Source organism: Danio rerio, chromosome 6 (genome assembly GCF_052040795.2).
Source record: "Danio rerio strain M-AB ecotype USA chromosome 6, GRCz13ab, whole genome shotgun sequence".
Lineage (NCBI taxonomy): Eukaryota > Metazoa > Chordata > Actinopteri > Cypriniformes > Danionidae > Danio > Danio rerio.
The window spans coordinates 45,205,001-45,229,802 of record NC_141026.1 but is presented as its reverse complement, the minus strand read 5'-3'; the positions used below and the strand labels follow the sequence as shown (position 1 = coordinate 45,229,802).

Here is a 24,802-nt window from a genome sequence, read left to right as displayed (position 1 = left end):
AGAATCTTCAGCTTGGTTTTAATCAGCCAAATGCCAGGTCTCTTGCTAATATACACAGGCATCGGTTTCTGAATTAGCAAAAGAGAGTAGAAAATCTAAAGAATTCCCCAAAACACAATGAAACACTGCTGTTTGAGTGGCATTCTGTAATGCTCCAATAGGAAATTATGACCACAACCAATAATTCATTTTAATATCCGCCTTTGTCTGTGAGAATCCTTTTATTGGTTTGTGAGATGAGATGAAAGCAGCACAGGACAGTCACTAGTAGAGTTGTTGTGATACCATTAATTCATGTCACGATACTATTACCTGCACATGTATCTTGATGTATTGCGATACTGTAATGTTTAACTCAAATCCATCAAATACAGAAAAATGTCAGAAATACTATATTTTATAGAAAAAAGTATTTTGCATGTCTCTTCACCTACAATGTATTCATACCAACAAAATAAAGATACAAATTATACCAATTTTGTTATAAAAGGAGCATTTTTTTAACAAAATTAGGCTGAATGAAGTGGTCAAAAATAGTTTTAATGTTTCCTGTTGCTATTTTGGGTTTATCATCTAATGTTTTTTTTTTCTTTCAGTCTTATCAGATAGGAATCTAAAGTTATCCAAAGTATTATAGCTATTAAATCATATTTAAGGGAGCAGAAATGAACGGATTCAGATTCGAACTGAAGCATCAGAAATTATGCAATATGCTACCATAAAGCGTGCGAATTCTACACAGTTTTATTAAAATAAAATGGTCTATTGTTGCAAAAACATGTGAGCATTTAGTGACTTTTCCACATGCAACATTATGTATTGTAGACAGACCTTTAATGACGATGCTATCGTTTACCAACTACAGTGATACCGGCGGTATTTTGGATCACGATACTGTACATAGTATCACGATAGTACCAGTAAACCATGCCACCTTACACTCTCAGAAATAAAGGTACAGGAGCTGAGCTGTCACTCGGGCAGTACTTTTTCAAAAGTTACATTTGTACCTCTAGGGTCCATAATGGTACCTCAAAGATACTTTTTAGGAACATTTGGGCACTAATATGCACCTTTGAGGTACCACTGTGGACTCTTTGGGTACAAATATGTATCTTTTGAAAAGGTACTGCCCCAGTGACAGCTCCTGTACCTTTATTTCTGAGAGTGTAGTCACTAGAAAATTGTTGCTTCATGTTGGTGTCATGCTTGCTCAGATCAACGAAAATAAATTGACACACATTTTAGCTTTATAAAAGTATACTTTCGAGTGTATGCATGCAGTGCGCGAGTTATACACTTACGATTGGGGGGGGGTCTACTTTTTCCATTAGTTTGTGTAGTACATGTTTCAGTCATTTGTGCAATTATTTTTAATTGCATCTAATTTATTAGTACAAGGTATTTAAGTTTTCAGTGTTTTGAGGGATATTTAGTGTATTTTGACCTACAGTATTCTCTGATTAGCTATTTCAGATATTACTGTAGAGGTCAAACTACAAACGTTTTTATGCATCTAATTTGACTTTACTTTCCGGCTAAATATAGAGACAAACAACTATTTTACGAGAAAACAAAGTCTTGTGAACACGATGTCTATCGGTGCTCTAGATCTTCCAATTTCAGACATTTTCCTAGAATAGACTGATTGCCGCGATTATGCTTTCACAATGGTTTTAGGGGTGTTCAAATGTTTATTTGTATTATCTAATATTTTCATTCATTCGTTCATTTTCCTTCAGCTTTATTAATCAGGGGTTGCCACAGAGGAATGAACCGCCAACTTATCCAGCATATGTTTTACACAGAGGATGCCCTTTCAGCTTTCACCCATACACAGTGGTAAAAAGAATACTGAAAAATCATACACAAGTAAAAGTACAATTACTTGCCTAAAAATGTAGTGCGAGTAAAAGTATCTGTTGTAAATAAAACTTAAAGTATAAGTAAAAAGTAGATCTTTCTAAAGTACTCAAGAGTAGTGAGTAGTGAGTATTGCGCTGTAAAAACCTGATGCATTTACATGTAATTTGTGTATGTGTGTAAACGTAACATTCTGTAGTGCATTTAATTATTGCCCAGAAGGCACACAATGTCATAAGACAATAATATTAGGTTCGATTTAACTTGTGATGTGATCAGGTGACCAAAATTTGATGTCTAACCGGCGTCTAAGGACAATGTTATTTTGACGTCCAATAATGACATCAAATGATGTTGATATTTGGTTGATTTAGGTTGTGTTAAAAAGTGACCAAAATCCAACATTGAGCCAACATCCTAAACAAACGTCATATTGACGTCAAATACTGACATTTATTCATCAGGTATGGCAACCAAAATCCAACCTCTGATAGACATTGTGGTAACGTCAACAAAACGTCAAGCTGTAACATCATCAGACATTGATATTTGGTTTGTTTAAGGTTGGACATTGGCCTGACATTAAGTTCATTAAGAACATGATTTTCATATTCAAACAAAATGCAACGCCCCAATGACGTTAGGGTACAATGTCAATTTGACATCACGTTGACATCTTGTGCTTGCTGGCTGTCATCATGCAGTAAACATCGGTCATCTTCTCATCAGTGACATGCATCTAAACACTCTCTGGGTCAATGTGTGTAAAGATTTTGGGCATCTTCTTGGACACTTTTAGTGCTTTAAAACAGTTTGCTGCAATTATAAATCGCCCATGTCTTGAGGTTGTACAGTATGAAGTGATTTACCTTCTATGTGCGATTTGATTGGACAGGAATCACAGGAATAGACAAGAAAAAATAAAATAGTGATTGCAAGTTGAGGGAAAGTAGTGGAATAAAAGTACCAACAGTGCACTAAAAATGTACTCAAGGGTAAGTAAAAGTACACATTTTTAAAACTACTTAGGAAATTACAATTCCTGAGAAAAACTACTCAATTACAGTAATTTGATTATTTGTAATTAGTTACTTTACACCACTGCCCATACACACTCATTCACACTTACACACTACGGCCAATTTAGTTTATTAAATTCACCTGTACCGCATGTGATTGGACTGTGGGGAAACCCAAAAATAAACATAGGACTCGAACCAGCGACCTTTTTGCTGTGAGGCGACAGTGCTAACCACTGGGCCACCTTGCCGCCCCATCTATTATTTTAATTATTAACATTATTATTTAAAATACATATCAGAGTTAAATTTTTCTCAGTGTTAAAGGACTGACCCCTACCAAACATATTGTTTTGACGTCCATCAGGGTAGATCGAGCGTTAAACCCCCCTGAATATACACTCTGAGTGTATAGAGTGCACAACCAGTTTAAAAAAATAATCCAAACTAATAAATCAATTGACTAATTAAATATTTTCTAATTAAAAATAAATACACATTTTGAACTACAATTTCAATATACTACTAGTTTTAATATACAAGTTGATTCTGATATTAAAAAATACAATTAAATTTGTTTATAGATTATTCAATCAAAAATCACACAGCAAGCCAAGTATAGAATGCTAGTATATAATATAGAATGCTTAATTATATTTAAATACAGTATACCTCTAAGTATATTTGAAAAGTGCTTTAAAATAAAGTATTTGCTTTAAAAGGTACACCTATAATACTTTCTTTTCAATAACAATTCTATTAAACAGAGAATATGATGAAGAGAGACTTCTTAAAATTCTTCTTAAAATCTCACTGATAGTCTAATTGACATCAGTGCGCTGACAGATTTAAAACAAGAATGTACATTTCTGAAATGAAATGACTGTGCAGTCTTTGATAAGATTTAATGGTTCAGATAGTGAATATTTCTTGAATCTCAGTGAAAAAGATAAAACTCATTCACAAATCCAGCGGAGAGAATACAATCAGTTTTATGAGTTTATTTTAATTATTGTGAGGGGAATCCTCATCTCTTATCACTATTTCTGACTGAGAAAGCACTTTCTGTCAATTTTTTAAATTGTACAAATCAGTTTCTTGCCTTTGGGCTCTTCTTCCCACATTGTATGTATTTGGTTATGCCTTTATTCCCTATATATTAAAGTTTGATTCAATGCCTCATTACTGTACTTTCAATAGGATATTTGATTTTTATTGTTTAGTCTTGACATACAGATTTTTTTTAATATTTGTTATTACTCAATATTAAAGTCCATAGAATTACTTAGACACTATTACAAATCTTGCTGCCTTAAATTTATTAGTTAAATCAAATGAACGTTTCTAGTCATCTCAACTTGCATCAATCAAACTGACTGAAAATATTAATTTAAACTTTTTAGAACTTAAATTGAATTGAAACCAGATTGACTAATTAAAATAAGTTAAAGCAAGATAAAAATATTTTGTGTTGACTTTTTTTATAAATTTTATACAGTGTAAGTCAACCCGATCTCACAAGGAAACGTAACTTATACGTTTTGGCAGAAAAATCACTATTTTGTAGGAATTTGTATGAGTTCATCCTTATGAAAATGTAAGATTTTAGAAAGGAGGCTTGTTCACAAACTGCAGCTATAATCCAGAGCTGGACCTTCCCATAAGTGAAGTAAGCGGCTGCTTAAATCCCCACAATCACTAGGGGCCCCGCTAGTAGTGCGAGCCGTTTTCTCGCTAAAATTGATTTTATTTGCATAAAAAAAACAGAATTTTATTAAACTTATAACATACCTGTCAGCCCTCCAATTTTTCCTGGATTCTTCCGTATTTTACTATTCTATCCCGCTATCATCCCGTAAAGGTATTTTCCCGTATTTCTCCCGTATTTTCAGTCTTTTTCTGAACAGCTAAGCCTCCCTATACGCAACCCATACTGCCGAACCACCAGGGGTCGCCCCTTGCTCTAAAACGTGAGTCTTCTGTGCTTTCGCTTTGTTTAGGAATGAAAACGCTTATAAATAAATATTAAAAACGCGTACACGCGATTTGAAGTGGAGAGAAAGTCTGGCTTTTGGATGCGTGTTTAAACAGACCTATACACAATTAATAATAATGTCATATAAAGATATCGATCTTGGTGGGTTATTTTCCAAACAGAACTAATTTTATCTTAAATGAGCATTAAAAAGAAAGGAAAGCAGTCAAATGCTTTCATTATAACGTTATTTGTGCATTTTTAAAGTGACACCTCTTATTTAATGTAATAAAAAAATCTTAATAAATGAGAGATTCATTTGTTACTCTTCAATCAGAATGTGTAAGTTATACAGTGGAGAAACGGCTAATGAGATTGATAACTTGGGGGAATGCACTATTATGGTGGGCATATCCCTTATTTTCGCATCCCAATGTTGACAAGTATGTATATGATCAACTCACAACTCAAGTTCGCAGCATCTCATTTTTGATATATAGACTGTCTGGTCACCACAAGTACGCAAATCCGTGCACAGACAACCATGGCCTTTGCTTCGCTATTTATATACATATTTATATTTATGCTAAAAACATTATCATTTAAAATTAGGTTTTTATGAAAAATGCTTCGTCCCCCCTCTTCCCTACAGGGCCAGTCCTGACCCCTACCCCTCATTTGGATGACCAAAAATGTAAGAATGAGATCATAAAATTAATACTAATTAACCTGCATGATCTCATGAGGAAACTTGCGTTTTGTCAGTTTAGTGGCTAATTTATACAAATTCATAGTTCAGTCAAACAAAAAAGTAAGATTTTAAAAAGGAGGTGTGGCACCCAACCCCACCCTCAAACCCAACCATCATTGGGGGATGAGCAGATCATACAAAGTTGTACGAATAAGATCATCCGAATTAGCCACAAATTGCCATTAGATTGCATTGGTAAACATATATGCAATCATTTAAACAATGTACAGGCATTATACCATGATCGGAAATAAGAAAAAATAGTCAATTTAATCAGTCAAATAACTTAACTTTAAAGTTGAGACTATACCTCTTCAATACTGGATCTTCCTGACCAAAGAAACTTTTATGAGCAATTACCAGTTCATGTCATCACAGAGAGAACATTACGTCTGTCTAATGAAGCTCTTTTGCATCTTCAGGGATTTAACCTATACCATTTTCACTGGCCAAGACTGAAAGATTGCAGGAGACTCAATACAGCGAGGCAGGTGAAAGAGACTCGGAGGAATAATTAAGAATCACCCACACACAGAGCTCAGGATTTGCCAGAGAATTAAAGTGGAGGAGGTTCCTCCTTGGGCTCTTCAGGTATTTAATTGCTTTCTGTCAGCTAGCCGTGACTTCATGCCAAATGCGCTCATATACTGACAGGGTGCGATGCATAGTTAGACTTGGATAGGCTGAATCACAGGGCAAATACCAAACAATATTGGACCTAAAATAATCAAATAAAGAAATAAACACAGTATGTTATGTTTTATATATATGGCATTAAAATACATTGTTGCATTTTTTTAAATTTATGCAAGCTAAAAGAAATCAATCAGGAGTGCTGCATTAGTAGTAGCTGTCGAAGAAACCATTGACCCATAAGTTTTGCTATAATGTAGACTACCATCAGGTCTTGAATGAAAAAAAATCTAATTGACACGTCATCCAGGTTGTTGCTCCTCGGTGCTGGCAAAAAGTATAGATGTTTCTGAAAACATCAGGCTGTGAAAACTCCTCAGGGAATTCCCTGTATTGATCTGACACACTGCATCGATTTTCTTTTTAAAAGGCCAATTTGAAGAAACACAAGTGTAGCATGATTTGATCTGAATCCTCAAGCACACTCTAGCTGACTTGTAGATTACCCACTTTTTTGTGTTAATTAAATTCTGCTAATCAAAGGGATATTTCAGCCAAAAATGTATAATATTTATTCCCCATTAAGAGTTTTAGATATTTTTATACTGTGTGTGTATGTGTATATATATACATATATATATACATATATATATATATACATATATATATACATATATATACATATACATACATACAGTTGAAACCTGAAGTTTACATATAATCTAAAAAAGGAACATAACCATTTAGAAAAAAATGTTTGATGGTAAATCATACTAAATGATTTACATTCGCTAAATGCCAAAATAATGAGAGAGAATTTTTTTTGAGAATTTTTTTATTTATTTCAGACGTACCTCTGGTTATGTATTTCGCTGTCACCAGAAATGTTGGCCTGGATATGAATCCGCAATGAGCCTGGGTTATAAAATAAACTAAAATCTCACCTTTCAAAGATCACCTTCACAATCCGCTTGTTAAGACGTTACACGAAGCGGCTTCCGGGTCCAAGCGCTCTATTCAACTGAATGGGGAGACTCATGAAATGGTAATAATAAACGTTTACAAAGCGATTTAATTCTTTCGAAAATCACGATCGCAATATATATGTCCATGCCTAATATCTGATGGCCAGAAAGTGATTCATTTTTTTATAAATTGCAACAATTTTGGTATTTGTTATGCAGCAAGCCCAGAGATTGTTGCGTACACTATGACTTTATGTAAAATTAACTTTAATGAGTGATATGAATAAAAAGTGATCATAATCAAATAATTTCTCAACTCAAATGAATGGTGGCTTGGACCTGGAAATAGTATTACATACGTCACCACTTAACAAGCCGATAAGCAAATCCCAGCCATGTCCGTCACATTCACAATCTAAAATTTGCTAATTTTGGTGCTAATTGTCACAAAAATGTAAGGCTCCTCCACCAATCAGCAATCCCTACCACCCAAGTAGTACATTGATTGGAGTCTAAGCGTTACAGCAATAAACACTAATATCAAATTATGACATAAGGACAGCCTGAATGAAGTGTGTGCATCTGCCTCATGCTAATAGGTCATCGCAGTCACCGCTGCTGGTTAAAGAGCATAAGAGATGGTTCGCTAGTGCTGGAATAGATGAAATGACCTTTCACGCTCCTCAACAAGATTTTTCCATTAGGACGCTCCATTTATTGTGGCCCGGCTGCTGTCTGCTGGGATCTCTTAAGTAAATTGGCTCATATGAATGAAGATATCTGCTTGCTTGAGGTGGAGCTGCAGTACTTGAGCTCTGTTGAGATTGTAGCCACTGCCTTTAAGAATGTAAACGACGGGAAGTGAGCAAAGGTATGAGCTGGAGAGATGGAACTTTATTTTGTAAATATTAAAAAAGTCCTGACACTTTTGAAAGGGTAGTGGAGAAAAGGACACTCAAAATGTCACTAAATGTCATGGATTGTTCGAGCAGAGTTTGGGTCTTAATCTTAAGGTCTAAAATTACATACAGTTGAAGTCAGAATTATTAGCCCCCCTTTGATTTTTTTTTCTTTTTTAAATATTTCCCAGATGATGTGTAACAGAGCCAGGAAATTTTTATAGTATGTCTGATAATATTTTTTCTTCTGGAGAAAGTCTTTTTTGTATAATTTCAGCTAGAATAAAGGCAGTTTAACATTTTTTGAAAAGCATTTTAAGGTCAATATTATTAGCCCCTTTACGATATATTTTTTCTGATAGTCTACAGGACAAATCATTGTTTTACAATAACTTGCCCTTACCCTAACCTGCCTATAATCTAATTAACCTAGTTAAGCCTTTAAATGTCACTTTAAGCTGTATAGAAGTGTCTTGAAAAATATCTAGTGAAATATTATTTACTGTCATCATGGCAAAGATAAAATAAATCAGTTATTAGAAATGAGTTATTAAAACTATTATGTTCAGAAATGTGTTGAAAAAATCTGCTCTCTGTTAAACAAAAATTGGTGAAAACAATAAACAGGGAGGCTAATAATTCAGGGGGGTTAATAATTCTGACTTCAACTGTATTTCTTTTTACAAAGCATAAAAATTCTGTGTAGTTCAAACAGAGCTACACTGTAAAAGAAAGTGTATATATTACTATGCACATTATAGAAAGATCAGTAGAGTTCATTTCAACATGTGATGTTAATTCAGTGTTGATCACTGTCTTTATTGTTGCTTGTGAAATTAACTAATAATTTTTAATTAAAACACCTCATCTTTTTCGCTAAAGGGATTTTTTTTTTTTTACAAAAATATGACATTGAAAAGGTATGTTGAAAAGTTAATATGTGTAATAAAATACAATTCAATACATAATCAATTGATAATCAATAAATAATAATTAAAATGAAACTGTAATGAGAAGTACTTAATGTGTAATTAGGAAAAAATATTATTCATTATTAGGGATGCACCGAAATGAAATTCTTGGCCGAAGCCGAAGCCGAATAATAATGAAATTCTTGGCCGAAGGCCGAATACCGAATGTGGTGTTTTGCATTTTTTTCCATTTAGTTTGCCAATTTTTTCACCATTACAATAATTAAATAGTAAAAATTTGCTTTTTACTATTTTGTGTTGCTTTTCAGAGAAATAAATCAAATAACAAAAATACAATTTCAAAAATATTTATTTAACACTGAACATTTTTTAACATTCCAGCAGATAATATACAAACAAAGCACAATATAACTTAAAATAAATAAATTAGTAAAATAAATTTTTTTTTTTATTTGGCCATCTTTGAAGCCCCTCTTCTTGAATAGCCTATGTTATGCCTATAACTGACTGCTGAAAGAATGTAACTATGTCTACAACAACAAATGTGCATTGAATAGTGCAAAAAATGTGGATGACAACAAATGAATAACTGTCCTAGACATAAGCCTACTTAGCCTACTTCTTCAGGAAAAGTGGCAGGTTCTTCTTTATAAAAAGTAGCTTCTCTGCTGTCTCGCATGAAAGTCGGTTCCTCTTCTCATCGATGACATGAGATGCAGCACTAAACAGTCGCGGCTCATCTGTAGTACGAGCCCGTTTACTCTCTGCGCTGTTTTCATCTCCTGCGCTGTGCATCACCTGACCGTCCGTCTCCAATACCTAGCGGCTTTCCCAAGTCCAACTGGGCCTGGATCATTTCTCGTGTGCGCAGCTTTTTCCCCATATCCAAGTAATGATATTTTATATGGCGAAGGAAGTAAAGGTGTTCTGAGTCCGCCTGACTAAATAGTGCGCTGACAGCTTCTAAGAGCGCACTTTTAGCTGTTTTCACTCCGTGGTCTGTTTCAGCCTCTTTGTTTAAAAGACACTTTAGTGCTGCAAGTAAATGTATGACGTCTGCCACAGATGAGCTTATCTCTCTTGTTATCTGCTTAAAGGGGGCGAGAAGAGAGAGAACGTTCCTCTGGAAAATTCAGCAGAACAGTGTCTGCAAACGGCCGTTTTTGCCTCTTTCTCTTACACTTTAAAGCGCTTCCACACTGCTGACATGTTTGCTGCATAAAGCGCGCGCCTCTCACTCTACGCGGGTTACTTTTTGATCGCGGCATTAAAAACGTCATTGTTCGGCAAAATTTATTCGGCCTTTTTACTTATTCGGCCGAACACCGAAAGGGCTTTTTTGACTATTTTCGGCCGAATAATTTCGGTTGCCGAATATTCGGTGCATCCCTATTCATTATGTATAATTTCTGTGGTTGTAATAATAACAATAATAATAATAATAATACTTTTTTGATACAAGCAAGTATTTCTGCTCATTAACTAAGGTGTGTTTTGTACTTTTATTCTTTATTTTGTAAGATAAAAAATTTAGAAATAGATTTAATTAATAAATGTATTTTTATTATTATTATTATTATTATTATTATATTAGTAGTAATAGTTGTGATAGTAGTAGTAGTAGTAGTATAGTATAGTAGTAGTAGTGATGCTATAGCACAAGCATTTGCTTATTACCTTAGGTGTCTAAATATAATATTTTTTTAAACTTTTTTTTTTTCCACATTTAAATGTCATACTTAGTGACTAATGCAGAAATGGACTGAAATATCTGAAGCACATTTAATTCAGATGACCAACTCCACATTAAGACAGCAGTGTGTGTGCATCTGCTCTGAATTCAGTCTGCAGGAATGTGCTGTTGGTTTCCTCCCGGAGGCCCTGTTTCTGCAGAAACCCGCCATTTCTCTACCTGCCAAAACTGGCAGTGGCGTCTCTGCGATGCCTCCAGGCACTCAGACAGAAATATCACTGACAAGGTCAAATCCCTGCAGGCACAGAGCTGCAAAAAACACCCTGTTTTACACCTTCAGAGGTGTGAGAAAAAAACAGCTTCTGTGTGAAGTGACTGAATACTGATCGCAAATTAACCATGATAGCATCTGTCATAATCCTTCCTGCATGCATCCACAAAGGAACCTGACATGTACAGAATGTACTGCTATTTGAGAGCAAATATATTTTTAAGCCTAGTGGAATTTAAATGGATTCTGCTGGGTTTATTTCAAATAGACTACATGAAGTTTCTTAAAATAAAAAGTGTTGTTGCAAGCTGTTCTTGTACCACAATATTCCCAATATCTTAATCCCCTTTGGTTCTGTCTGTATACATTTACTTAGATTTTTGTATTTAGTACATTATACTTGTTTTACAATAATCCAGCACTAACCTATAGTATAAGAGAAAATAGGATTAGTTTGTTTATTTTGTAAAATGACATCACAATTGTAAACAACATAGTTAAAGTATTACAAAGCTATGTTGTCAGTATTTGCATTCCCTTATGAAAATGATACAATTATACAACAGATCATGTCATTCAACAGTTAGAAAGCTTTATAGTCCTTTATATTACTAAAATTCTGAACAAAAACTGTATAATATCTAGCATGTTTTCAGTTATGTAGTTAGCAAACAAAACTTGTCATCACTCTCTCATCAGTCTCACTCATCAGTCTCACTCTCTCACACGCTATGTCCTAAAGTGACTACTGTGTGCTTGGTGATTGGCTGGTAGCATGCACAACCGCGATGAAAAGGGTTATCATCCCATGCCTATATCAGACTGAATATTCAGAGTAGCATAGTAAACAATACAGTGAGCTCGTCACAGGTTGTCATTGTTCAAAAATGAATCAATGTGAATATAAAACCAACTTTACCTCAGTAAAGCAGGCTAGGCGGAATATTATCGATGCTGTAAAAGATCTTATGAAACTGAAAATAGTCACACAAATCTTTCACCGGAAGTTTTTAGTGGCTGAACAACACTTCTGTGCATATAACCCATTCGTACCAACACAATCTATATCAGCTTTGCGTGTAGCTAAAATACTTTTTTTAAAATAGAACATTACCTGTCTAAAAGAAACACTTCAGCCATGGTGTCATCCTTCCCCAGCGTGCAAAATTATACTTATCAGAATACTTATCAGCTATTTATTAGAATTATGGGAATTATCGGCCCGACAATATTTAATTGAACATTTTTTTTAGAACATTTTTTTGTTTAATGTCTTACCCAGAATATAAAACTACATATAAATACATTTAGATCTTTTACTTTAATCATTACTATTGCACTGTGAAGAAACTTTCAACCAGCACAAAAAAAACAACAAAAAATAAATAAAAAATCACCTACTGCACCTTCAACTGTGTCCTAAAAACAACAACACAAGATTACAGCCACAAGCAATTTGCCCATCACAGCACAACATGATAGAAACATTTAAATACCAACCACAGCACTCCCAACAAAATTGTATTTAAACTAACACTGGTAGCATTTAACACTGAATAAAGCACATAATCTGTACCTGAGGTAATCCCTGTCACAGTAGTTTGGGCTGTTGTTCTGCTATGACATCATAAATAGAAAGCATTTCTAAAATATAAATTTCACTTGTTGCCGTTTCAGATGGTTAGGACAAAAACTCATTTTAACACGGAAAGGATGCCTTTTATCATTTATGTGTCGCAGCATTGCATGTTGTCAGGAGATGGTGTAAGCTGTTCGAAATTCACTGTAAACCGGCTTTATTTTAATTTTACTAGTTTGTTTAATGTAGTTTAAAAGAATAGTTCACTCAAAAAATGTAATTCTGTCATCATTTACTAACCCTTTACTTATTTAAAACCGGTTTGAGTTTCTTTCTTCTGTTGAACACAAAGAAAGTTATTTTGAAGAAACCTGTAACCATTGACCAGTGACATTGACAAAGTGTTTGTTTTTCCTACTGTTGAAGTCAGTGGTTACAGGTTTCAAAATATCTTCTTTTGTGTTTAACAAAATAGCAAAACTCTCAAAGGTTTGGAAACACTTGAGGGTGTGTAAATAGTGAGTAAATTGTCATTTCATCTCTTTTAACTGTGATACTTGATGAAAACAATATGATAAATGATAATCAATAACTGCTAAACTTTTACTGTGAAAATCTCTATGGTTCATTTTAATAAGGTTTGGATTATAATAACTTTAAAATACCTAAAAGTGCATTAAGCACTACAACAAATAAAAGTACTGTATTATGTAAAATCACCTGTAACTCAATATTAAATGACTTGGATCTGAGTGTGGGCACCAACATTACCCCTTACCCAAATAATACATCTTAAAAAACTGTACAGTAAATCACATGACTGATTTCTTTTTTAAGTCAAATTACTTTCTACGATGGTCCAAAGCACTGCAGCAGAAAAACGTAAGAAAGAAAGAAAGAAAACATTTTTTAATTTGTTTATTTGTTTATTTTTGTTGTTTATTTGCAGTGGGTTTTTGCATTTAATTGCATTTTGAATATTTGCAGTGTTTTTATAGCCTATATTTGTTTGAATTATGAATATCTGCAGCGTTATTTCTCTATTTGTTTGCATTGTGAATATTTACAGTTATTCTCCATATTTGTTTGCATTGTAAATGTTTGTGGGGCTTTTTGCTGTCTTTGTTTGGATTGTGTATATCACCGTAATGTTCTATTTCTAAAGCAACAATCGCAAACAGCTTGACGTCGGTTATTAACGAAAGCGTTCAATAAAACGCAAGACTCCTGGTCAGACCGGTGCCAGCTAAAGCTTTAGTGACCTTCCTCTGTTGAGTCATGGATCACCAGCACTGCTCATCAGACTAGCCCATAGCCGGCACCTCTAGCTGTGAGAAATTAATCAAAATTTAATCTCCCCTCACAGTGTGTGTGTGAAGCCAAGCCTCTGTGCATTGCCTGACATCTTCAATTTGGCTTACCAAAATAAAATACTCTCAAAAGCAGCCCTGAATCCACTGAAAGACCTTTACGAAAACTCAGGTTTTTTCAGGTTAAAGAAAACTTAGCATTAGCATTGTGTTTTAATTCTTTTAAAGTTATTGTCTATATACTGTTTATTGCAAAGTTTTAATGACTTAATTTTAATATTTAATACATTTTTTATGCCATAATGACAATATACATCATATTTTACTAGATATTTAAGTTTGAAGTGGAACTTAAAGCATACCTTACAACCCTCTCGCTTTCCCCGAGATTCTCCCGTATTTTAATGTTCTATCCTGCTATCATCCCGTAAAGGTATTTTCCCATATTTCACCTATTTTTTTAATCTTTCTATGAAGGGTGGAAATAAACATCAAAGAGCCGATCCTTGCTGTATGCAACCCATATTGACGACGCCCCTACTTAAATGTGAATCCGTTCTGTGCTTTCATTTTATTTAGGCATAAAAACACTTTGAAATAAATATAAAAACGGCAGGATTAACTTTTTTTCCTTTACAGGCGCCATTGCCCCTTCTAAGCAAACCTCAAAACAGTCCGTTTAAGTAAAATGTGAAGTGTGGATGCTGTCAAGGAAGTGCGGATCCGAATGCAGGGTTTATTAGCAGAGAATGGTCAGGGAAGCAAGTCTACCTCGGAGCAAACAGATGTATACAGGCAATCCAGAGTCGTGGTCGATAAACAGGCAGATGGTCAGTAGGTAGCAGACAACATAAAACGAACAAAACAAAGCAAAGGTAAAACACGGCAAAGCAAGGCAAGAAAAACATCCCATAATGTTCACGAAGACAGTATAACAAGACTCAGCAATGAACTGTGTGTCTGTGGTGCTTTTAAAGTCCATGTAATCAGTTCTGATCAGCTTCAGCTGCATGTGTGTGTTAACAATCAATGGGAAACCAGAACAGGTGTGAGTGTGGTGCATGACTGGTCTTATAGTCCATGCAGTTTAGTCAAATATGTGTATACAAACGATCTGCAAGCATAGATCACTGGTGATTGTGACATTATGTGGCTGTCAGACGCTCTTCATAAAATAAATAAGCTGTTTCCCAAATGGATTCTGTACACACAATTTGAAGCGGATCAAAAGTGGACACTCTGGGTTTTCAGTGTGCATTTGAACAGACATGCATACATAATAATAAAAATTAATAATAATAATAATATGAGTAATAATAATAGAATCCTTTATTTTTGCATTCCAATGTTGACAGATGCGACTTAAAGGCTTAACTAGGTTAATTAGTCAAGTTATTGAATAACTGGTTTGTTTTGTAACCAATTGAAAAAAAAAATTCTTAAGGGGACCAAAAATATTGATCTTAAGATTTGTTTATTAAAAAAGAACAGCTTTTATTCTAGTCAAGCTAATCTAAATAAATGTTACATGGCTGGGGGTGTTGCTTTGTTGTTCCCTCCTCCCCTTTCCGTTTTTATTTGCTGTCTGCTGTTCTTCTAAAATCTAGGTGTTCCAATTGGTTCGTGGAGTTTTTACAAGTGTACCAATGAAAAGAGGATGGGGGTCATTTAAGCACTTCATGATGACTCGGACCAGACTGGGGGGATCCTTGTCTCTCGTCACTGCTCTGTATTTCTGTGTGACACTTGTGTGCCTGTCTTGTTCTCTGGTTCGCTTTAAGAGTTTTTTTTTTTTTTTTGAGTTTTACATCTATTCAGAACATCCATGCAGTGATGTGAAAGTGAAGTACGAGACGTGACTTACATTTTTACACACACATAGTTAATTCTCTGTTAATCCATTAGGTCAGAAGCAGGAGCTACTCTTTGTATGTTTTATTTTTTCCAGTGAGTGCAGTTTAATAAGGGGTGTGTGACGAAGATTTTTTTTGTATTTTCATATATCTCTAGTTATTCAGAGGTGAGGGAGGCATTAGTTAGCGAGTGTTCAATTTGTTACTTTCTTTGATTTGGCACTGCTTATTTTCCATCTATCAGGTTTCAATTGATTTGTTTACTGATGTTGCATTTATTGTACACATTTGTAAATATACTTTGGGTGATTAAATATATATATTTTTTCTTTATCTTTATTGTAATTTAACTGATGATTATAATTTTTCCTGAAGAAAAACTGTAGGAAATACTGTGAAAATTTCTTTGTTAAACATCACATGGGAAATATTTAAAAAAATAAAATAATGTCACGACAGTTGACGTCTGTTTAAATGATCTCACATGCGAAGTTCTTAGACCAGCTAGCTTTTCTAAGAGATGTTTTAAATAGAATCTGTCTCTTTTTTTCCAAATGAAGTTACTGTCCTACTTTGAAAAAAGGCTTGTTTACCAAGCCAATCACCCACACGGTCACAGCAGCCATTTTTAGACCTCAATTAATCTTTTCTGAGGGCTTCTGAGTGGAGAAAAGCGGTGCACTTTCAATTCCCTTTCAAGTTCACAGGTACCGCAGCTCCTGCATTGTAAACACTTTAAATAGGTTATTAGCGTTAAGTGCCATAAAGAAAAATAGTAAGTAGCTTTATTAAGTGGACTATTAAACAGCTGTGCGTTTGGTTGCTGGACAGAAATAAAAGACAGGTTTATGCAAGTATGCATTTAAGAGAAATATTTGCATGCTGTAATGTAGCCCTATTCCCTATGAATATATACAGCTCTGGGGGAAATAATTAATGGTTCTCTTTATTTTCATTAATGTGTGTTTGGGTTTTATGTTATGAGCCACACCACAATAAGGCAGGGGTTCCCAAACCTTTCAGGCTGCTACCCACAAAATAACAGTGTATCGCGACCCCCAATATCCTCTGAGGTGATTATGAATATATAAAGTTAGTTAGTACAGAATGGTGCACAAATACCAATAGGCTCAAATCTATTCATTATTTAATTTTGAAGAGCCCTACTCGGAGACCATCCTCCATGTTCAATTGTGGCCTGTATTTATTTTTGATGTACATGAGTGCCTTAAAGGTGTCAGAAAGTTTAACCTGGTGCCATAAAATCAATGCGCTGTGTCTAATATAATATAATCACCCCAGGGGGCGCAATATAATCTGCTTTAAGGTTTTATTAGTTAATGTTAATTAATATATTTACTATTGTAATAATGTGCAGCAGTTACCATAACCATAGTTTAACATTTAATTTATTCATTCATTTTCTTTGACTTAGTCCCTTATTTTTCAGGGGTCACCACAGCGGAATGAACCGCCAACTAATCCAACATATGTATTTCACTGCGGATTCACTTCCAGCCACAACCCAATATTGGGAAACACCCATACACTCACATTCACACATGTACTCATACACTACAGGCAATTTAGTTTCTCCAATTCACCTATGGCACATGTCTGGACTGTGAGAGAAACTGCAGCACCCAGAGAAAACCCATGCAAACACGCATGCAAACTCCCAAACTTTTTGCTGTGAGGCAGCAGTGCTAACCACTGAGCCACTGTGCTGCCTAGTTCAACATTTACACATCCACTATTAAAATCCAAAGTTATGATAGTTCACATTAGATATAGCACTGTGAGTTAACTAGAACTAACAATAAACAAATCATTAAGCAAATCACTGTTCCCCTTTGAGAATTCGATTTCTGTCTTTCATTGCACGTCTGTGTATTTTTTAGGTTCCTGATGTTTCTTTTTTTGTTGTTTAATGGATTTTTAAAAGAGATCCTGAGAAGAGACGGTGACAGAGGCATGGAGCGAGGGAGTTCTCTAACCCATGTGTCAACATAACCTCTGCTGCGATGAAAGGGTGAGGATGAAAGGGTGGGTTTGGTGTTTCTCAACGGAGAGTTTCATCTTTCAAGAGTGATGTTTATTCTGTTGCAATGGGGTTTCACACTCACACTGTGGAGCTGGGTGACGTCCTGCAGTGAGTGCACCTGTCTCTGCCTCTTTGTCTCTCTATGACACTCCATCTGTGCTCTGTACCTAACAACGTCCTTTAGCGCAAAGTATACTGAGCTTTTTACTTTACTTTTTAATAATTTATTTTAGCCTAACCAACTACTTTATAATCCACATACATACAGCGTGGAAAATAAGTATTGAACAAAACGTTTTTTTATTCCTGGGAATAATATTTCTAAAGAAGCTGTTGACAGCTTTTAGTAAAAACCCAAACTATACAAACATAAAAATGAAAAAAAAAAAATCTGAACAATAAATTTTGTGTAATAAAAATGAAAGAAGAAAGTCCTGAACTACTGAAATATGTTTAATACTTTATATAAAAGGCTTTTTTTTTGGTGATGACAGCTTAAAGACGCCTCTCATTTGGAGAATGAAGTCACATGCACTGCTCAGTTGTGAGTTTTCCACAGACTTCAACTGAGTGTAAAAATCTTGATGGTTCTGTGGGTCTCGTCTATCAAAGCTGATTTTTAATTTGTATTTTCTTTTGGATTCAAGTCAGGTGATTGGCTGGGCCATTCTGCAGCTTGATTTTCTTTCTCTAAAACCATTTGAGAGTTTCCTTGGTTGTGTTTTGGAGCATTGTCTTGCTGAAATGTCCACTCTTGTTTCATAATCTGATAATGTAGATGCTGGACTGAAGCAGCTAATAATAATTTACTCTGACGAAGAGCAGAGGGTTACTGAAGGACTGCTAGTGTTGGAAAAAGTTCTGATAAATTATACTCAAGTAAAAGTACTATTACTTGCCTAAAAATGTAGTGCAAGTAGAGTAAAAGTATCTGTTGTAAATATTACTCAGAGTATGAGTAGAAATTAGCCATTTCAGTAAGTAGTGAGCATTACACTGTTAAAACTGATGCGTTTACATGTAATATGTGATTGTGTGTAAACGTAACATTCTGTAGTGCATATAGTTATTGCCCAGCAGGCACACAATATTAATAATATTAGGTTAGATTTAGGTTGTGACGTCAGGTGACCAAAATTCAATGTCTAGCCAGCGTCTAAGGACAGTGTTATTTTGATGTCCAATAATGATGCCAAATGACGTTAATATTTGGTTGATTTTAGGTTGTATTAGAATGTGACCAAAATCCAATGTTGACCCAACATCTAAAACCAACATCATATTGACGTCAAATACTGACTTTTATTCATCAGGTATGACAACCAAAATCCAATGTCTGATAAATGTCAATAGTGGTAACGTCCACAAAACGTCAAGCTGTAACATCATTAGACATTGATATTTGGTTGGTTTTAGGTTGGACATTGACGTTGACCTGACGTTGAGTTCTGACATCAACCCGATTTTCATTTCCAAGCAAAATGCAACGTCCCCATGATGTTGGGGTACAACGTCAGTCTGACATCATGTTGAGGTCTTGTGCCTGCTGGGTGTTTAAGGCCATTTCGGTCATCATACAGTAAACATCCGTCATCTTCCCATCAGTATTATGCATCTAAACAGTCTCTGGGTCAATGCGTGTTGGACATCTTCTTGGACACTTTGAATACCTCCAAACAGTTTACTGCAATTATAAATCACCCATGTCTTGAGGTAGTTCATTTACTTTCTATGTGTGATTTGATTGGACTTGCAGTACTGATTTCTCTAATCCCCATAGACGAGAAAAAATAAAGTAGTGACTGCAGGTTGAAGGAAAGTAGTGGAGTAAAACTACCGATGCAGCACTAAAAATGTACTCGAGAAAGTGAAAGTACACATTTATAAAACTACTTAGTAAATTACAATTCCTGAGAAAAACTACTCAATTACAGTAATTTGAGTTTTTGTATTTAGTTACTTTACACCACTGAGGACTACTGAAAGATTTCAGCTGCTGTCAGGGCTTTTACTAACTTTTTACAGCTCCATTTCTTCATGTGTTCAATACTTTTTCATTACACAAATAAGCTGACAACATATATGCTATTCCTTCTATGCTAATGAAGGACTAATGAGACATTCCAAGCATGGGATGGGTCCTCCTGGCGTTCCTCACAGCTCCAATACACATCTATAACCATATGCCTTTCACCATATACAATGAATCTGCTTGTGATCTTCCTTCATATAACTTTGTCAGGTTTGCTGTCATTTGACAGTTTTTGACTGAAGTGTTGTAGTCATGAAATCAACAGAGACATTGATTGATTGTATTTCTATATACAATCCCCACAGTCATGGTTGAGTCATGGTCTGGGGAGAGTATGTTAATATTCTCCTCCACTTTATCTCTTCAAATTTGCTTTCATTTTCAGCTGGTTTTGGGGGGTTGGTTTTCTGCATCTCCCGCACACCGGTGCGTAGCCTCATATGCTAACAAAGGCAGTTTCACTGTCTTTGTTGCTCAGCAGTGCATATGTTACAGCTAGTTTCTTTATACAGTATGTTAGTTTGTTTTATTCTACTGTCTATATCACAGGTGTCAAACTCAGTTCCAAAAGGGCCGCAGCACTGCAGTTTAGTTCCACCCTAATTAAACACACCTGATCAAACTAATTGAGTCCTTCAGGCTTGTTTGAAACCTACAGTTAAGTATGTTGGTACTAAACTGTACAGGGCTTCGGCCCTCCAGGAATTGAGTTTGACACCCCTGGTCTATATGTTTAAACATGTAACTTAATAAACAACTTTGCCTGCTTCAAGGCGTTGAGATTCTTTCTCTTTATCAATGATGAAAACAACTTTATTGGAGTCAGATTAATTACAGTGGAGTCTGTATTTCTTTGGTTGTTATCAACATTTGTGGAATATTTCAAGTCAACAGCACCTTTAGAAAAATGTTTTCTGAGAAAAATGGTGACGTGTTCAATACTTATTTTCCTCACTATATGCTATAATCTATGCTCAAAACATGCACACGACATTAATTCCTGTCCAGTCGGCTTTTTCTCTCCAAAAGTCATGAGCGATAAACATCTCTTCATATTCATTTTATTTAGTTAATGAGTTAAATGAGCAGATTTTTATTTTTTATCTCCTTACACAAGAACTCTTCTGTGTTGGCATCAGAGTTTGCTGCCTTCAGTAGTTCATTCATTCATTTTCCATTGGCTTAGTGCCTGATTTATCAGGGGTCGCCAGAGTGAAATGAACCGCCAACTACTCTGGCATATTTTAATGCCCTTCCAGCTGCAACCTAGGACTCGGAAATGGGTCTTGTAGTTAAACCATAGTAAAAAACAACATAATTTTACCACTGCATTTGCACAACTGAGATTATAGAAACTAACTAATTCGGCCTCCAAAAAAGTTACTACACTTACTATGATAAAACCATGGTTAATCTTTATATTGGGAATGAAAGTTGAGTCATACTGTATCATAAAATACAGTTGAAGTCAGAATTATTAGCTCACCTGATTTTTTCAACACATTTCTAAACATAATAGTTTTAATAACTCATCTCTAATAACTGATTTATTTTATCTTTGTCATGATGACAGTAAATAATATTTCACTAGATATTTTTCAAGACACTTCTATACAGCTTAAAGTGACATTTAAAGGCTTAATTACGTTAACTAGACAGGAAAGGGTAACAAGGCAAGTTATGGTATAGCAATGGTTTATTCAGTAGACAGAAAAAATATAAAGGGGCTAATAATTTTGACCTTAAAATGCTTTTCAAAAAATTAAAAACTGCTTTTAATCTAGCCAAAATAAAACTAATAAGACTTTCTCCAGAAGAAAAAATATTATCAGACATACTGTGAAAATTACCTTGCTCTGTTAAACATCATTTGGGAAATATTTAATAAAGAAAAAAACTTAAAGGGGGGCTAAAACAGACTTCAACTGTATATCACCACAGAATTGTTAAGCTTTTAATACACTGCAAACTATTTTAGTTGACTGAACTTTAAATCATAAGGCAACTTTCTGCACTACTTTTTTTTTGAGTTGACTTAACTTTTAATCCAAATAATTTAGTTCAAAAGCGCTGTGCAGCAAGTTGCCTTACAATTTTAAGTTATGTCAATGTTTTTTTTTTTTCAGATAACTGTCACAGTCAGACCAGGTTCTTCCCCAATCAGACACCAAGATCAGCATCACCCGAATACCAATGAGTCATGCACCTGAAGATCACCACCGCTATTATCACCTGCACTATAAAGTCCCTTCACACTGTTCACTTGACATCCGGCCTCGTCGCTATAGACAAAAAGGGCAAACCCTTCAGTACACGGTTAGTGTTGATATTCTCAGATATATACTTATCTTCCTTGTCTCCTGTGATCTCCAGTGTTTCCTCGTCTTTATTTCTAGTGAATGTGTCTTCTTGGTTCCTCATCTAGTCCAGGTTTTCATTACCTCTTTCTGTATCCATTGACATCCTGCAATAGACTATAAACTGGTTTCTGTCATCTACTTCATACTCCTGGATTATCATCTTTACCTGCATACTCACCTGCTTTATACTTTCATCACAGTAAACTATATAGTGACTTACTTACTTGAATCCCATCCCATCTGAGACAGAAACACGCGCACACTTTTTTTCCAAGATTTTTAGCAAAATTTAGCCCGCTTAATGATGTCACGAATTAAAAATAAACACAAGCAGATTCTCACAGATCTTCAACAAAAAATATTCCAGCATTGTTAATTATTTGTTAAATGAAAGAATCGAGAGCTGTGATTTTTGCACTAGAGGAGATTTCTCTTAGGACCTCATTAACAGTTCAATTGGCTTGTGGTGTGTTTTTAGTTTTCCCAGCCAGTACTCAGAGCTTAATCAGGCATTTGTCTGTACTCTTCTCTGATACATCTCAAGCCCAGTCTTACATTTCAAACGAAAGGGAGGCAAGGGGGGTTTGGACTTTATGAACCGTGTTAATTTGATGTATTAATTCTAAATGTGATCAAGTCGCAAGAGCCATAAGATTTGATTCAAAAACACTTTACTATGCTAGTTGAAAAAGTATTTTCCCATCTCAATAGCAAACATGATGTTAAGTGGTCTAAATGTATATATGTGTTTGTATCGTCTGTGGAATTTTAAAACATTTGGTCTGAACTTTACAAATATTGATCTGCTTGTCAATATCTGAATTTGCATACCTCTTGCATGACTGCATATCTGTACTCAAATAAAATGAGCATGTCCCAAATCCTAGCAGGATCTTTAGCAACTGTTCGAAATAAGGAATTGATTTTACATAAAAGCTTGAAAGGAACCATTTCATGAAAATCAGAATTGTTGCATTTAAGTGCTATAATTATGTTCCTGGTCTATCTATCAAGCTCAAAAAGTGAAAAAGGAAAACCCATTAGTGCAATGGGAAACCCCATTGCACCAATGAACAAAAGAATATCACTAGAGATGTACAGGGTCTGAGCTAAAAAAAAAACATTGCAACAATGATTGTTTGAGTGCTGATGTTACAAGTCATTAGCTGGAAAAACAACCAGACTCACTAGAGAGCACTCAAGCGAGATGAACACTCCACCAGCCCGGACTACACCTACCATCATGCTTTACATTTCACAGCTGAATCCGTTTACCCATTTGGGTACTGATTACACTGTCACAGCTGCAGCACATTACACGTGCTATTTAACCCTTATGTGCTGTGGGGATGTTTTCATCCACTCTGGGGTGATTTTGAGTCTTAATTTTGCCATAATGTTTTACTTTTTTTTTTAAGTAAATTAAAAAAAAAACTCAACAATACACTCTGGGCAAATTTACTACCCCTTTGTTATATTAGGGATGAAAACATTTACTAAATTAAACTGCTGTAAAAATAGTATAATTTAATCAGAGAAATACTTTATTTTATTTTTCAATTTATTTTTGCTTAAATCTGTTAATTAACCTTCAGTCTTGATCAAAATTGCAAAACTAGAAAACTACATGATTTTAACTCTTTAATTGCTAAATTCCAAAATGATTTGGTGGAAAAAGCACACACAAAGCGACGTATTTTCAATATAAAAAGTTATCATGGGCTGTATTTTTTTTTTTTTTGTCACAGTGTTGGTCATATGGAGCAACATTGCCTTTGATGCATTGTTTTTTTATTAAATTTTATTTTTTTTCTCCCTACTTTACTGTTGGTGGCTGTTTTTCCCCATTGACTTCAATTTTAACCACGTTTTTTATTACAAAACCCTGACACAAGATAATCATGTATTTTTGATTGTTGCTGGTTTTCCCTGTTGGGAAGAGGTAAAATTCGTCATTTTTACTGTTGATCATCAGTTGGCACTATTAACCCTTTAGGCCTGTGCAAAAATGCTTAGTTTTCTGGGTTTTATATTGAGTATAACAGCAAATTAAAGTGTGTGTATGTGTGTCTTTGAGTGTGTGAGTGACGTTTGCTCACTTACCTTGATGTGTCTGAGAAAATCCAAATATGCATCTCAGCTCTCAGAACTACATGGAGTAAACAAAAACAAAGACTGTGTTTTTATGCACCATCAAATGTGGTTATAATGGAAGTCAATGGGGCAAAAACAGCCACCAACAGTAAATTAGGGAAAATCTAACAATGCATCAAAGCTATTGTTGTTACTTATCATTCACTTGTCCAAGACTGCTAAAAAATCCAGTCCACAATTATGCCATGGTCACACTAGAGTTTGAACATGCGGAATTCTGTTGTACGATGCTGCGAAAAGGGGCTTTGATCTTCGATTAATCTTACGCAGTCACATGGTGCAATTTTGCAGGTCAGAGTTTACCAAGCTTAAACTTTGCACCGCAGTGAACTGTGAAACTTGTCGCAAGAGCTTGAGTTTCCAGTCTGATGCAATCGTGTACGTATGAGTAAAAGTCTGGGAAGAGAAAAGTCCGATGTTATGTTATTTTTTATATTGAAAATACATAATTTTGTGCCAGTTTTCACCA

At 34.9% G+C, this 24,802-nt stretch overlaps 1 protein-coding gene across 11 annotated transcripts in view; it reads left to right on the top strand.

Moving 5' to 3' along the window:
• glyctk (glycerate kinase) overlaps nt 1-24,802 on the top strand; it is a 55,802-nt gene that overhangs the window by 1,012 nt on the left and 29,988 nt on the right. Inside the window, exons 2-4 of one of the 11 annotated variants that reach the window (XM_087255980.1) lie at nt 6,031-6,199; nt 17,689-17,775; nt 21,946-22,135. The exons of 1 other annotated variant lie outside the window; for it this stretch is intronic. The gene's annotated coding sequence lies outside the window, so the exon portion shown is untranslated. Of the gene's footprint in view, nt 1-6,030; nt 6,200-17,644; nt 17,790-21,945; nt 22,136-24,802 lie in introns of all 11 variants that reach the window. 9 more of the 11 variants (XM_087255984.1, XM_087255979.1, XM_087255985.1 and 6 more) reach the window with 9 other exon arrangements.